The 15,287-nt window shown below is 33.9% G+C and overlaps 1 long non-coding RNA gene across 1 annotated transcript; it reads left to right on the top strand.

Moving 5' to 3' along the window:
- The first annotated feature begins 2,982 nt into the window (after window positions 1–2,982).
- LOC143084801 (uncharacterized) lies at window positions 2,983–14,479 on the top strand. The gene is made up of 3 exons (XR_012981169.1): window positions 2,983–3,090; window positions 13,122–13,232; window positions 14,317–14,479. It is a non-coding gene; the product is annotated as an uncharacterized LOC143084801 (long non-coding RNA).
- The last annotated feature ends 808 nt before the right edge of the window (window positions 14,480–15,287 follow it).

Raw genomic sequence — 15,287 nt, forward strand, 5'->3', positions numbered from 1 at the left:
GGGCGGGGTTACTTTTACTTGGATTTACAATATGATTTTCATACATAAAACCTGCTTTTTGTTGAGCCATAGGGATTGTGATCCGGCGGCGGCGGCGTCGTTAGCTAACTTCTTAAAAGCTTTATATTTAAGAAGGTGGAAGACCTGGATGCTTCATACTTTGTATATATGGATGCCTCATATTACGAAGTTTCCGTCAGTCACATGTCCAATGTCCTTGGCTTCATTTTTATGATTCAGTGACTACTTGTATAAAAAGTTCAGATTTTTTGTAATGTTAATTTCTCTCTTATTATAAGTAATAGGATAACTATATTTGGTATGTGCGCACCTTGCAAGGTCCTCATGCGACAGACAGTTTTCACTTGACCTCGACCTCATTTCAAGGATCAGTGAACAAGGTTAAGTTTTGGTGGTCAAGTCCATATCTCAGATACTATAAGCAATAGGTCTACTATATTTGGTGTATGGAATGACTGAAAGGTGAACATGTCTAGCTGGCAGGTGTCATCTGACCTTGACCTCATTTTTATGGTTCAGTGCGGCCTTCGTCAATGAGCAAAGCCTATACCGCATAGTCAGCCATAAAAGGCCCCGATGTGACAATGTAAAACAATTCAAACGAGAAAACTAAAGGCCTTATTTATATGAGAAAATAAACGAAAAACAAATATGTAACACATAAACAAACGACAACAACTGATTAACAGGCTCCTGACTTGGGTCAGGCACATACATAAATAATGTGGCGGGGTTAAACGTGTTAGCGGGATCCCAATAACAACATATAAAAAAAAAGCATGCATCTAAGACTTAACTATCAATCCGTACACATCCAACATCCAATATATTTAAGAGTCATAAACAGTCAGAGAAAAACATGACCTTATGCAATGCCAAGTTACAGGTATCTACAGATTGTTGATCCATGAATGTGTATATTTATGTAACATAATAGTAATATTTAGTTTGTTTTTAATTGACTGATAATAAAATCAATATTAATACAAATAAAAACAATATCCAATGATCTTATTACAGTGTTGAATTGATAACCTTTTAGAATAAGTTTATTTAAAGAAGTTTAAAAGGATCATTTCTAAATTTCCGGGCACGGTTAACAACGTTTCCGTTAAAATGAGGATGTGCTATCCCGTTTGAAATAAGTTTTCTACAGGTACAACCAAACTTCAAAACCAAATCTTTATATCTGTGGAAAAGTTTAGTAAAGGTTTTAAGTAATTGATGGTAACGATATACCTGGTTTAATAATTTACCAGAAATACATAAATTGCGTTTGTTAAAATAAAAAAGCCATCACAACAGAATAGGGCATAGCGAACGAGCTGTGAAATGAAAACACCATCTAAAAATGGAAAATTAACCATAGGGAACGAAAAAATCGTCCCTTTTCTCGAAAATTTTAGTGTGGAGTTTCCCGTTTAAAACCGAAATATCTAAATCCAGGTGAGGACAGTTATGTATATATTTGATTTATTTAAAGTAAGTAAGTTCCTTGGGGTAAATTTCAGCAGTATATTGAGGAAATTCTTGATTACTTAACGAAACAATTATCATTAAGATAACAGTAAGTATTGTTGAATTTATCAATTAAATGCAATTTCGACGGGTATTTACTGAGTTTAGTCATAAACTGTGATTCGTTACAGAACAAAACAAGTCTGCTATTTAAGGGGCACAATTAGGTTAACACGCGTCGGGCGTACAACATTTTTATTTTTTTATATCTATACATAGGTCGCTTTGACACATTCCCCATTTCCTTTCTCAATTTTATGTCTTTTCAATCCACCATTCTCTGCATTTGAAAATACCTGTTCCAAGTCAGAAATATGACAGTTGTTTGAAGTGTTTTATCCTTTGATTTTGCAATTTTATTAGGGACTTTCCGTTTTGAGTTTTCATCGGAGATCAGTATTTTTGTGATTTAACTTTTTTTTATAAAGACTGGTGCTTTTGACAGTATGTTTATGAATTTTCAAAACTTCTTAGAAATAAGATATAATAATTCAAAATTAAGTTTCTCTGTAAAATATTTGGATTGATTTAAGAAAATCAGGATATGATCCTTAAATAAACTAATCATAGATACCAAGACTAAATTTTGTATGTACGTACACGTAAAATTTGAGACGTTTTATGATACCTAAATAAGTCTCTATATAAGAGGCCGAAATTAAGCTGGAGTGTTACTCTTAAGAAATATATACGAAACATTCTAAAAAGTTACATGACACAGGGTTTCACTTCACATGGAACATTTATCTATACAATATCTACCATGCGTACATGATAAAATCAATAACGAGTTGATAATATGAAGGAAACTCAATATAAAGATATAATAGATAAAATAAATGCATCCAGATTATAAAGCAAACTTAAATCTATATCGTAATTGGCTTTTACAATTTGCAGTCTACAACAAATTTATATACAAACTGGGATTTGCAATAGGTTTATAAAAAATGTAAAATCCCAAGTAACAAAATGAAATAGTCGATTTTTATTTTGTACATTCAAATAGTAGCTGTATATACACATTTCTATTCACAACAATCCAACATTACTTTCAACTGACTTGTTCTAAGAATGTTCATGCAATTACATATTTTTAATAAAGATAAGTTTAACTTCATCACCATCTTCTTCCATTCAAAGTCAATTAATTATTTCAATTAAAATGGAATCAAAAATTCAGTAACAATCGTTTAGTGACCAGTCAGCGGTCTTAGGTTCACGTATTGCTTTTTTTTTTTTTTTAATTAGTCGATAAAATATATGCAACACAAGGTTCCTAGATCTTACAGAAATTATCGTTTTTCATCAACATATTGACCGATTTTTCTGTTGTTTGTAATCTATTAATTATAAGTAAATCGATTGACATATTGACATTTTTTCTGTTTCTATTAATAGGTAAATAGGTATACTTTGTGTTTTAACATGAAAGAACCTGTTCACGCCTGGTAAACCATCTAATCTCAACCAAAATGTTGAGACGGAAAAAAGTATTCTGGCAAGTCCTGTTGAGTCTTTCTGGTTCAAAATATCCAAAATAAACACAAGGTAGGTCGACTTTTCGTCAATATACTGAAAATCGAAGAGTTTTTTGTAAAATAGGAGAATGTCATGCCATAGATAATTGAATTAGGATTTGTTTCGTGTATAACACGGACCAATATGATTTAACATGACATTGGAATGACTTTTCTCCTGCAGGTAAATGTGGCCAGTGCAGTCAGCTATTGACAAAATGACAGTGAAATCATTGATAAACTACGTATATATCAGTAAATTAGTATTTTTCTAAAACCTTATAAACATAAAATTACAGTTTGCTCCTTTTCTTTACTAATATAATTTAATTAAGCTAGATATGTTATGAAGTAGATCATGTTGAGATTTTCTGGTATCGGTTGAGATATTCTGGAACAATGTTGAGATCTTCTGTCGATTGAAATTTTCAACTAGCTTAGTATCAATTATACATACAAATGTACAACCGCTAAAATTCATAAACTTGCCGTATATTGTTTGACATTTCAACTGTCATTTTAATCTTATCTTTTTCAACTGTCATTTTATTCGTGTCTGTATAGTTTTGACAGGCATCTTCTAAAGAGACCTTTGGTTGTAATAAAGTGAATAGTTAATAGTGAATAGCTGTGTTTTTTCTGGCGCTGGAGATTAATAGTCTAGAGCTGAAGATTAATAGTCTAGCGCTGGAGATTAATAGTCTAGCGTTTGAGAGGCAGTTTTGCACAGAAGCTATAAAGTCAATAATGTTGTAATTCATATATCCAGCGCTAGAATTTATTCCTACATCGCTTAACTTGACATCGCAATAGCTAGCTTTTCGAAATCTACATCGCTATACTTTACATTTGCAGTGCTGGGGGTTAACATCAGCACTAAACTTTATCTATACACAGCTACTTTTGCATAGGTACTATTTCTAGCAATTTCACAAAGTAAAATGTCAGTGGGTCAGTTATTTTTCTATAACGTTTTTTTCTATGTTTATAATCAACATGAACAGGAGTAAAACTGCGCAGATTGTAGTATTGATGTTTTAATGAGTCATTAAAATACTCATTTTCTAACTAAATGCATATTCAGGACGAGTACATGAAATGTAAACATGAATGTTATATGAACATAAACCCTCCTTTGTACTAGATTGACACGCCGTGTGTGCTTTTGAAAATGAAATTGATATATACGTCCACTTGTATTTTTGTCCATCTGATGAATTAAGCATTTTCCAACTGATTTTTATAGTTCGTTCCTATGTTGTACTGTTATTCTACTGTCCAATGTTAGGGGAGGGTTGGAATCCCGCTAAAATGTTTAACCCCGCAATATTATGTATGTGTATGTGTCTGTACCAAGTTAAGAGCCTGTAATTCAGTGGTTGTCGTTTGTTTATGTGTTGCATATTTGTCTTTCGTTCATTTTTTTTTTATATAAATAAGGTCGTTAGTTTTCTCGTTACTATTGTCATTTCGGGGCCTTTTATAGCTGACTATGCAGTATGGGCTTTGCTCATTGTTGAAGGCCGTACGTTGACCTATAGTTGTTAATCTCTGTGTCATTTTGGTCTCTTGTGAAGAGTTGTCTCATTGGCAATCATACTTCATTTATATATATATTTATAGTATACAAGGTATTATCCCGCAGTTAAGATTTGTCACTCTTTAAGAACGCATGCCCATCCGTAAAAAAACGGACGACTGCCGGATGTACAACGGACACTTCATCCGTTGAATGTCCGTTAATTCAAAGTATTGAGGTAGCAATAAACAGTTAGGAAAAAATATTAAAATTTGCCCTTATAAATTTTACCATCCCCTTTTCATTGCTTTCTTGCAATATCAAGCTTACTGTTTGTGTCATATATGGGCATATGTATGTAATCAGAATCTTCCATAGATTTTATATCCAGTATATAAAATGGTAAAATATAATTTCTTTTGGGTGTATCCATGGCAACAATCTGCATTTATTTGTTATAAAATATTGCAAAAAGGGGGGAAAAGATGTCACATATTTCCCCAAAATTTGGCTAAAAGTAGAATTTCAATCGCTTGAAGTAATACCTTTTCTGAAACTGTGTACATATATCATTCAGCAAATCCAAGGAAAATCATATGTCTTTCATCTCATTTTTTTGTAAAATTGCGTCAAAAACTTCGTGTAGAAAAAAAGTGTTTGTAAACATTACATTAATTTCTGGACCGATGGCCGGTCTAGCTATGAAAATACGGATTGTCAAACAGAAAACAGCCCATAAAATGTGTAAAAAATAATCTTGATGCACTTATAAACCACCTTTGAAGGCTAAATTAGCACTCAGCTGTCTAAAAATGAATTTTATTACACAATAACTTTCCTATTTGAAAAATCCACAGGGGCCAAAATGCGAAACTAAACTCCTAACTGTGTATTGCTACCTGAACATGCTCGAAATTCTCCACCGGACAGAAGGGACATTGATGGATATCACGGATGTTGAACGGATATGAAACGAAAATTAACGGACGTCTTACGGACATGAACGGATTGTAAAAAGTAATCCGTTTGCGCTATCCGGTAAGGTGTAACATGCAATAAAATATTTGTTATCGTTAAAAAAAAGTGTAACATGTGCTTAAATCTCCGGTCACACTTTACCAGATAGCGCGAACGGACGCCGCACGGATAACTTTTTTTCAATTCGTTCGTTCCGTGAAACGAGTGTTGTTATCCGTTAGACGTCCGTACATATCTGTTTCATTCCGTTCAGTATCAACTTTATCAGTCGACGTCCGGTTGGTCCGGTGGAAAAATTTTAGCATGTTAAAACCCTTTGAACGGACGTTCAACGGATGAAGTGTCTAGTAGGAGTCTGTTTTTTGTTTACAATACTCGTCCGTTCTGTGTTCGTTTTGTATCTGTTACTCGTCCGTGAAACATCCGTTGGAGGTCCGGTAGACAGGTTCACTAACGATCTTTATCGGACATATAAAGGATAAAACGGATGCGAGACGGACATGAACAGAAGGATAACAGAACGATAATTGATTATAAAACTGATACACACCAATTGAAAACCGCGTCAGGAAAAAACAATTGTTGGTATGTTGGTTTTCTTTAGTATCATGCATATTAACGGCTTTTTATAGCTGACTACATGTATGCGATATGGGCTTTGATCATTAATGAAGGCCGTATGGTTACCTATAGTTGTTAATTTCTGTGTCATGTTGGTCTCATGTGGAGAGTTATCTCATTAGCAATCATACCACATCTTCTTTTTTATATGATCTTCTAAATCATGATCAGGCAAAGTTATTGGCTTTTTATTCTGATATTTGTTTTCTAATACTTTTCAACCCCTACCATTTCTCGGCATACTACAAGTCCGTTTTATTTGTTCATTACATAACGGACTCCCAACGGATGAACATGTTGTAAATAGAAAGTTTTGTCCATCCTTTCGGCGTCCGTTCGAGCTATTTGGTAAAGTGTGACCACAGTTTTAAGCAGAACTTGCATGCTAAGCATAGACACACACAAATATGTTTCAGTTGACCTGCCCAGAGACCAAACTAACCATCTCCCACACTTTAGCTACGTCGATACCTTCATACATTCATACATTTCACCCAAAGTTATACTCATTTAAAATATTTTATTTATTATTTCGATTCGTTTATACTAGAATATGTTTTGGAGTTTTGTGTGACGTCAATTTTGTAAACATTTTTGTTTAGGGTCAAGCTGAAACCCGCCTCAAGGTTTGGGATTTTCGCGATGTGTTGAAAGCCTATTAGTGGGCTTTAGACTGTTTTCTGGTTTTTGATCGGGTTGTTGTCTCTTTTACACCTTCCCCGGTTCCATTCTACATTTTATGTAAACGAAACAGTAACTAATCAAAACAACAGTACCTGTAGAGGGGACCATTAAGTATTCAACAATGAAAAGGTTTATGTACATATCAACCTCCAATTTCTAAAGTGTCCCTATATTTGATAACATGTGTTATTACATTGAACACAAATAATCACATTACCGCCATCATGACTAAATAAAAACAAAAGATGTGATATAATTGCCAATGAAACAACTCTCCACAAGAGACCAAAATGACACAGAAATTAACACTATAGGTCACAGTACGGCATTCAACAATGAGCAAAGCTCATACCATATAGTCAGCTATAAAAGGCCCGAAATGCCAATGTAAAACAATTCAAACGATAAAACAAACGGCCTAATTTATGTCAAAAAATGAACGAAAAACAAACTATGTAACACAGAAACAAACGACAACCACTGAATTACAGACTCCTGACTTCGGACAGACGGGCGATATCTTTTTGCGCCAAAAAGTAACTCATTTGCGCCACAACTTAATTGCGCCAATACTTCTTTTGCGCCACCTAATTTTCAAAACTATAGGTATCATTTGCGCCAATAAAGTAATCATCCTCATAAAATTATCCCGCTTTATGGCTCGTTACACAATACAAAGTCATCATCTTTGTTTGTAACAACACCAATATCATCCAATATTCTGTGAAATTCTGCTTGACTTTTAGGTTGAGCCCGATGCAGTTTTATTCTCTCCATATACATTGACTGACGCACATATCTTAAATCTTTCTTTTCTAAATTTTCTTTTTCAATTTTGAAGAGCTCTGAATTTTTTTATTTTAGAAGGTCGCTCTGGCAACATATCGGTTGCTTTTCTTTTGCACGCAGTTCTCAAAATTTGACGTTCTTGTTTCTGGATTTTTGTTTCATGACATATAATCTAATTCTCCATTCGAAATAATTGTACACGATTCATCTGTGAATAACCTAGCACAACACGACTTAACTGTACATCTCCACCTTATTTCTCCAGTTTTCCTTAACTGTTACATCTCCACCTTATTTCTCCAGTTTTCTGAACAAATGCCTGACGGAATTTTGTGTTCTTTAACAATGATGACCGGTTTTTCCTCTATCAGACTCTATTTTCTTGAATGGTATATCAGACACTCTTGACTCGTGAAAAAATATTCTATTACTAAACAATTTATTTTTTTGGTGAGTTTTCTTAAATTTGATGAGTGTTCAATTAAATCTTTAGTGGAAATTTTAATAATAGTACATGTATGCTATAGGTAAAACATGTGCAGGTAGGATATAAGTAAAAAATATTTACAGGTAAATGTGGCGCAATTTCATTTCATTAATTGGCGCAATTAATACCATCAAAATAAAAGAGAGTGGCGCAATTAATACCTTTTCAAAACTGCCATTGGCGCAAATTGATTCTGCCCGGACAGACACAGCTGTTCAGCAAAGGTTATCAAAAGGTTTGACAAATGTTTTAATATAAGAAGTAAGGTCCATGAGTTTTTCATGTTGTCAGGACATTTCTTCACAGGTATTTTGTTGATATGGGTATTTTCAAAGGAAAGCGCAAAAAAGGCTTAAAGCTTGCTTCTGATAAGAAAAGAAAAATTTACAATGTACGACAAAAAAAGAAGACGCATTGAACAAGGAAACTTTGTAAAAAAGCATTCATCCTCAAATTACCCGCTGAATACAAATATTAATTCATCTACGTTTACATATGACATTTGGTCAAATGATTGCATGGACACACTCTTTAATAATAATATTCCTTCAACTACATGTAATAAGAACAATTGTTTAGAGGAAGATGAAATCTTGTCAAGCTTTGACTGTTCATTTGAATCGTTGGACATCACAGACGAGGATATAGAAGGACATTCTCGTTACGATGATATTTCATCATTATTGCCAGTTGTATTGGAACAAATGGAAAAAGTTGGAAAGGGTGATATTTTGTTAAAATTTTTAAACCTTATGAATGAGGGTCATTTCCCAACCAACAATATCGCCTTTTCGTTGTTTTGCGATGTAGTCGAATGGTTTTCCAAGGACGATTCTCGGCATATGAGATATTCTAACAGTACTCTTCAGTTTTTTTGGATTGGTCGCAAATTGTTTGGAGGCAGATTTCTTCGTTTTATTTTTTATGAAAAATGAAACAGATCAGCTGACAAATGCTACAACTCATTTCGACCCACTTAAATCTCGTATTAATTTTGCATGTCCATCTGAAAGCATTCTTCGGGATTTAAATCCATTTGGAAATGATTTGCCTGTAGCATTTGAGTCTGGTATTATGGAGAAAATGATCGAATATAAAGCTATTCGTAATGAGGATTCAAAGACGTATGTTCTTATGTTTGATGGGAAACAAATCAAAAGAGGCGCCGATGTCGATCTGTTGGGGTTTGAAAAAGGCATGACGTTACAACAGAGACAAGAAGTGAGAGACCAAAATATAGAAGCTTTCGTTCACTTGAAATATGTATTAACCAAATACAAGAAACAACAAATGATGTGTCCTTGACACCAGAAGATATGAAAGCTAATGTCTTTAATCAGCTAAAGGCTACAAACATTATATCGTCAAGACATCTACACGAGCTGAGAAACCTAAAATGTAAAAAAGAATATGCACTGAGCAAACTGATGGAAAAAGTCGATGGAGTTGATTGGAGAAAATAAAAATTTGCATTTTCTATTGACTTGTGCAAAACAAACATCTGGAAGATAGAAAACGTTATTGAACAAATAACAAATTTTCAAAAATGCCTTTGCAAAACTGGTGCTTTCGTTAACGGTGTCGGTCATTTATATGCTAAATCGAACATCATCAATCTTGAAAATCAACAAAACTTGAGAATTCTAAAATCACCCGAAAAGCTGGCAAGTAGTTTGAACGTTTCAGATTTAGCCACTGTCAAGCAAAGGTCAGAAAAAATGGTTCAAAGAGAGGTCAAACATGAAAATGACTGGTAGTACAATATATAGAGCTCTGGGCTGTGATGGTTTGAAGTTTCAAAAAGAACATTTCGACTCTGTTGTAAATGGTATATCACCCCCCGAAGTTTCGCCAACGCAAGCTGCAGCCATGAAGCATGGTACTGACAGTGAGATTCACCAAATTGCAACAATGTGTAGTATAATAATGCCATTTTTCTTTCCAAAACTAGTTTTTTATGAGGAAGGATCTTACATCACGAATAATGTACTGGTTTCCCCAGATGGAAGTCTTCGACTAACTGAAAATGAAAATGTTAAAAGTTTTGCCTTTGAGGGAAAGGCTCCGACTGGAAATACTTTCAAACCATCTTTACACAATGTTGTTCCAGAAAGGTACATTGCACAAACACTTTTTGAACAAAAGGCATTAGATGCAACAGATGGAACTCTATACATGTCTTGGACATCAACTTCATGTACCCTTTTCAAAGTTTTATCAAATGAAGAAGTTATAAATACAATATTACGGGAACTTACAGAAATCTACTTTTGCGACATACTAAAACGACCAACACGCTCATCAGCCGCAGCAAAGCAAATAAAACAGTACATGCAAGAAATAAGCAGAACTGGCTGTGTGTTTCTTGGAGAATTTCCAACTGTTCAAGGAAAACTAGATCATGATGAAACTACCAACGGTACATCTGCACATATAGATCCTATACCTTCCTAAAACCTTCTATCATTTATGGGTAGACTTTACATAGATAAATTCAGCCGTATTTGACGTGAAACTGTACTTATGTGTCCCGTCATACTTTGAACCACACCATTATTTTATTTATTATTTTTACTGTAAGTCTGTTTTTTGTTATATCTACTTTACGTGAATCTGCATTTATGTATGCCGTCATACGACAAAATTATTTTTATGTCTACCTGTGCGAATTTCAAACGCGCAATTTTACACCAGTAATGAAAACCTTCTTTCATTTATGGGTAGACTTTACATAGATAAATTCAGCCGTATAAGAAAAGCAAAATGAGAATGTTAAATTTGATGTATGCCTTTTTGTGCTACTTTGTTACATTTGTTGTTTATGTAGTGATATTAAGATGATAACACAATATTGACTGTTGTACCCCTATTTTTGACATTTTTACTCTTTGAGTATGTTTGTTTTGTTCATGCATCGTTGACAATGTAATGGAATTTGATGCGACTGTCATACAAGTGAGAGGTTTAGCTAGCTATAAAACCAGGTTCAATCCACCATTTTCTACATTAGAAAATGCCTGTACCAAGTCAGGAATATGACAGTTGTTATCCATTCGTTTGATGTGTTTGGACTTTTGATTTTGCCTTTTGATTTTTGATTTTCCTTTTTGAATTTTCCTCGGAGTTCAGTATTTTTGTGTTTTTACTTTATACCTAGCGATGATTATAGAGACAAACTTACATACGATGAAGTGCATCGGCAAATACTTCAAGGAAAAGACACAATCTTAAGTTCTTATGAGATTTTGAGAATCATTGCTTCACAAGTAGTAGTTTACTTGTTGGCCGACCTTGATCACTTGTGGAAGGAAGAAGAGCCGCATGCCATTCCTACAGCATACTTTTTACGGGGATACAGCTTATCCATGGATGTTTTTCGAAGCATTACAGAAGAGTGTAAAGATAAATGCTTAGAAAAGGACATTGACGTAATTGTGTCAGCTGCAGACGGTGAATTCCTACCCCTAATAGTTAGGGGCCGAAAAGGAAACACTTTAACACAACATCAACTATCTAAGGATGTGTGGACGGAAGTATCAAAGCTCTCAAAACATCAGATTCTTCAAAAGCTCAAAGATGCCACAAAGGAATATGTTTTCGACATGAGCAGATTGCCAAACGAACCCAATTGCGCAATGAAACCTATCTCATTGCAAAGTAAAAACAAAACCCTTTCCAGAATATGCACCCCATGAAAGGATGGCAACGCGAACGAAAACCACAAAATAACATAGTAACTACAGAGGAGAATTGTGAAATCGAACAAATGCTAGAATCAGAAGCTAGACAAACTGAGTTAGAAGAAGAGCAACAAATAGAAAGCAATATCTTCCAAATGAATCATATCAGCATCGATTGTGTTGAAGAGGAGAATCCAGATGTTGAAGTTTCAACAAGTGGTATTCAGGAAAATAAGCCTGAATCCTTGGGTTCAATTCTGTCTTTATGTCCCAATGCAATCAACGAATTTCTAGAATCTCTGCGTGCATCAAACGAAACAAAATGGGACCAAGTTATTATATCTGATTTAATTCAGATTCGTGAAAACAGCGATTCACTTAAACAGTTTACTGTGAAGGAACTTATTATTTTAACCAATGTTATCAATGCTAATAATACAGGACTAGGAAAATTGAAAACATCAGGAAAGAAAAAAGGTAAACTAATTTCACAACTAATGAACCCACCTGTGAACGAAGATCCTCCTACGAAAAAACGAAAAAAGACGGTTCCAAGCTTACAGATATTATCAAGCAGAGTAATTACAAAAAGAACGTATCCAAAGAAAGTTATGAACATAGCATTCTGCAATTTTCTATGGGAGGACCGAGTTCATGAATGGAAGAAAAATGCAAGAGTAGATGACAAAGTACCAATATTTGGAGTAGATGACGAATTCGATCCTTAATATGTTCCAGACACTGTCGAGTCAACAGGTAACTTCGAACTTAGGGTATACGACAAAACTCATCTTGGAAGCAACTTAAGGAAAGCGTTATGTCTCGATAAAATTGATGGAATTTCCAAACATGCATGGGAGAGAGTTTCACATTCAAATCCATCAATTTTGAACTCGGTGTTATTAGATGTATCTGAAGAAGGTAAAATTCTAGACCAAATGTAGGAAAGAATTACGAGAAATTTGTTTACCATCGAAATTGAAGAAGAAATGAAAAGAAATCTCGACGACAAGGAAGCGACTTTTTGTCGAATTATTCGTGAGAGTATATATGTAGCCGATGATGAACCCGGTATACCAGCAATTGAAAGATGTAAAAAACGAATGCACCTAATAAACTGGCTAAAACAGGACGTTGAATTTGGAGATTTTCCCCCATACGGTGCTCGGATAAAGGGGTTGTCGCATGTACTCTACGAAGGACTTCGAAGCAGCAATGAAGCAGTTGTTCCTTTATGCACTGTCTAAGAAAGGAACATACTGTGTCCGAGCGCCAAATACTCTTTGTTCTGAATCTTTTTTCAGCACTATGAAAGAGATGGATCCCTGGGGACAGGGTGTGCTTACTAAAGAAGGAGTGGAAAAACATATTTCTGATTTCACAAGCATCACTGCAATGAAGATGAAAAATGATAAGTAGGTACAATTTTCAATTAAATATGTTGTTTTTTTTGGTTCATTTAAAATTGATAAAGGCACAAATTATCCCTGGGTATGAAAAGCATGGGTGCTTACATATATGTTTAACCTCGTCGTATTCTTTGCATTTCTGCCTCGTGTTGCAGGATCGTAGTCAATGAATTTGTGCCTGTCTTGCATTTTTGGTTTCCTTTTACATAAGCGGCCGTTCTCTATGCATTCGATTGACACTTTTTATTCAGTTTTTTAGGCTTCAGTTAAATAAGGTATAGATTTTGTCAATTATTGGAGGCTGCCTATTTAAAGCACCTGTCCTGAATTGAGTTGTTGAGTGTTATTTTTTTCTGGATAGAAGGTGATTTGCAGTTATACCACATCCAAAAAATGCAACATTGTCCCCTTTTGTTTTAAAGTGTTGACTCACAGTCCATAATAAGGAAACATTGATCGGTTTGATTTTTTAAAAATTCAATGAGATAACTTCTTTTATTGAATAAACCAGAAGCAGCAAATAAAAGTAAATGCAGGATATTACAAGCCCTATTTGTTTTCTTTTCTGAAAATGTAAAACAAAGATGTCTTATTAAATTCAAAATTATTATCTGCCCTTGATTTGATAGGCTAGGATTTTTTATGGAACTGTTAACTAAACTTTATCTTTTTTATAGTTTAGTTCTTAAATTTCAAATTTTATGTATCTATGTCGTATATTAAATAAGTCTTGGTAAGATATTGTTAAACCCTAAAAGTATTTTGAAACATGTCCAGAAGAGATTATCTGTAAAAGATCACACCGGCCAGATGTACCCAAATGAGAAAATTTGTGCCAAAATACGCACCTGTTGGGTACCTCTTAAGATTATCATAAAAGATTATATAAAATAATTTCGCCAAAACATGGAAAAAAATTGCAATGCTTAATGAATGGATTTCAAGAGATAATTGGACCATTTTTATTGAATTTGAAGAGGAAGGCTTTCTATGTTCGTTAGTCAAATAAAAAATGTAATACTAGAAACTATAATTCTCTTGCGATGTCATTGTTATCATCATTCTACAATAAAATCTATTTCCATTTCAGAGACCATTTTTTGACACCAAAGCAAGAACAAGACGAAGAAGAAAAGTCAAACCATTCAAGTTCACCAATCTAAATGATCCAGCTAAAGGAGATTTACCCATAAGAACTCAATATTCGTATCGCATAAATGAGACAAAGATCCTTCCTTCAAAACGCTTAGGATTGAATATTGTTTAGGTTTTGTATTTTATTCTGAATTTCGAGTATCAATAAAATTTGTACATTTGTGATATTTTATGACATAATGCCTCGTCCTCATTTCAATGCTCGAATGGCTGGTATAGGTGTTTTCATTTATCTTTGATACTTTAAAAGAATATAAATTTTCTTTTAAAAATTATCAAAATAGGAAGCAAGAATAAAGTCAAAGAGATCGCAAGCAAGCAATATAAGTTCGTTTTTTTTTCATTTTGCAACTACCATATATTGAATATTTAAAAGCGGTATATGAAAAATTTTCTATGTTTGATGATCAAAAAAATAACTTGTAGGTCTTTACATGCTAATGATTTTTCTATTAAAACTATTGTTTATCTAATGATGATTTTGGCCAATTTTAGTTCAAATGGGCTCATGCAGTCATTTCAAAGGAGTAGATTTTGAAAAATGTCGACGGACGAAAAACGGCGACGGAATCCAAATGATGAGATTGTTTGCTATCACTAGCTCATTGAATACCAAAACTATACTGTGTTTTAGAAAAGCATTGACATACTGTTAAGTGTTGATATTCGGTGCAGATGCTTGTATTTTTCATATTTACTTTAGACGATTTTACTGAAATTGATTGGCAAGAAGTTCTGATTAGTTCCAGTTGTTTCTTTTGTTTCTATTTATCTAAATAGGCATCTATTAATATTTCATTTAATAATCATACATACAGTGTGTCTTTCTATGATTTAATTTACGCTATTGTGTCAGATAAGGTTGAAGATTGGTACCTTTTAAAAACTTTAAACCCGCTGCATTTG

The sequence above is a fragment of the Mytilus galloprovincialis genome, chromosome 8, assembly GCF_965363235.1.
Source record: "Mytilus galloprovincialis chromosome 8, xbMytGall1.hap1.1, whole genome shotgun sequence".
NCBI lineage: Eukaryota > Metazoa > Mollusca > Bivalvia > Mytilida > Mytilidae > Mytilus > Mytilus galloprovincialis.